At 26.3% G+C, this 1,993-nt stretch overlaps 1 protein-coding gene across 1 annotated transcript in view; it reads right to left on the bottom strand.

Moving 5' to 3' along the window:
- Window positions 1-1,993, bottom strand: part of LOC107465977 (uncharacterized) — a 5,593-nt gene that overhangs the window by 2,726 nt on the left and 874 nt on the right. The gene's annotated exons all lie outside the window — the stretch shown is intronic.

Below are 1,993 nucleotides of genomic sequence, written 5' to 3' on the forward strand. Positions count from 1 at the left end.
GCTTATATGATAAAAAATTCAAATACAAAATAATTTATTTATAAACTATTTTTAATATAAATCCTTATATTTTAAATTTTTTTTCATATTTTAAGCTTTTTTCTAAAAGAATTTAATTAATTTATTTATCCAAACTCACCCTAATTATAATTGGCGAAAAAGACAAATGTTATAGGAACTATTTCTTTATATGTTTTTAGTGTATTTTTTATTTTATATTAAAAATAGAAATTAATAAAAAGTTAAAAAATAAAAATTTACTTTTCATACAATAAAAAATGAATAAAATAAATTACACAAAGAAAAATACAAATATAATTTCACATTCATGATTAGTATGATTTATGACAAGGCCAATTATTCAAACCAAACTTTTAACTTGCTAGCAACACATGGCGCTACCAGTATCCAGTCACAGTCACACTTGTGGCTAGGTGAAGCCATGAGAATCACGTGGCACTCAACAACTTCAAAATTAACTTTTGAGGTTTATTTTAAAAGAAAATTTGAAAAAAAAGGACGAAAACTTAAACTAAAGATTGAAAAAGAAAATAAAACAATAGTAGTAATATGCTGTGTTGCAATTTTAGTCATTGTCGTTTTAACTTATTTTGGATAAATTAACAAATTAGTGGATGTTGAAACAAAAGCAAATAAAATAAAATAGAACTCCCATTTAAGAATTGAAGAAAGTAATATAATACATGTCAATTTTTAACACGTATAAAATTAGCTATCGTGTGGTGCATGCTTAATTGTTAATTAGAACCACCCAATTTTTAGTGTATATTAGTATATATCTATATATCTATATATATAATCATCCAATGGAAAGCAGAGACATATATATTTCTTTATCTCAAGTATCACAAAATTCCAAGCTAATGAGTTCCTTAACAGAATCCCGCAGATTATGCTAACACCGAGAAATAAAAAAAATATTTTATTTTAATTTTAAGAAGCATATAGACTTAGAAACAACCGTGTCTTTACTCTATGATTAACCCTAATATATAGGAATACTAGTTGAAATATTATGGTACTTTGTGGTTAATTAATTTTCAATTAAGTGAGAAAGGGACACGTCAGAGAAGATAATATCTGAATGATGGTGGCATCAAACGAATATTCTTGTACACTGAGACACTTAGACAAAGGCAAGTTTTGATTGACCTTGACCCTGGTTTTAACGATGCTGTTTGACCCACAACACAATGACCACATCATTCCGATTTTCTCCCTCTTTTATTTATTATGGATTTTTCCCGTCGTATATTTATTTATTTTTTCAACCATATTACTCCATACGAGGTATAATGTCATATTTGGAGACGAATTTACTGAGAGAGAGGGTGCTCTATGTAACCACTAGAACTAGATAAGGTAAGTTTTGTCCCTTTATGGCCAACTAGTACAAAAAATGTGGTTTTTGATTTCTAGAAGGGTTAACTACGTATGGGTCAAAAAAAAATTTTCGTGCCCAATCTTTTGTTGCATACAAAATCTTCCTTAAGCTTTAAAATTAAGTTTTAAAATTGTCTTTTTTACTTAAGGTTAATTCTATAATACCTATTAATTGTTATCTAATTTTGCCTAAATTTAGTTTAATTATAAATTTTAAATTTTTAAAAATAATTTATTTTTATATTTTAAAATTAAATATAAATTTTTTATTTTTTTAATAAATTAAACACTACTTTTTAAACAAAAAAAATCACTTTATTAATATCCGAATAATTATAGGAGTGAGTCACTCCCTTATCCTGTTATGGTTAAAATTTTAAAAATAATGATTACCGCAGAATCACTGACTCTCGGTATTCCCTCTTAGTCCGGAGGGAGAAATAGAAAGGAGAACCATCAACCGAACGAAGTGAACCACTGTTTCAGAATCATAATCATCACATAAATTAAAGAAAATTTAAAATGACATGGAAAAAAATAATAACATACAATCAAACTAATCACACCAAGATCACAAATAAAAGGAATT

Source organism: Arachis duranensis, chromosome 9 (assembly GCF_000817695.3).
Source record: "Arachis duranensis cultivar V14167 chromosome 9, aradu.V14167.gnm2.J7QH, whole genome shotgun sequence".
NCBI lineage: Eukaryota > Viridiplantae > Streptophyta > Magnoliopsida > Fabales > Fabaceae > Arachis > Arachis duranensis.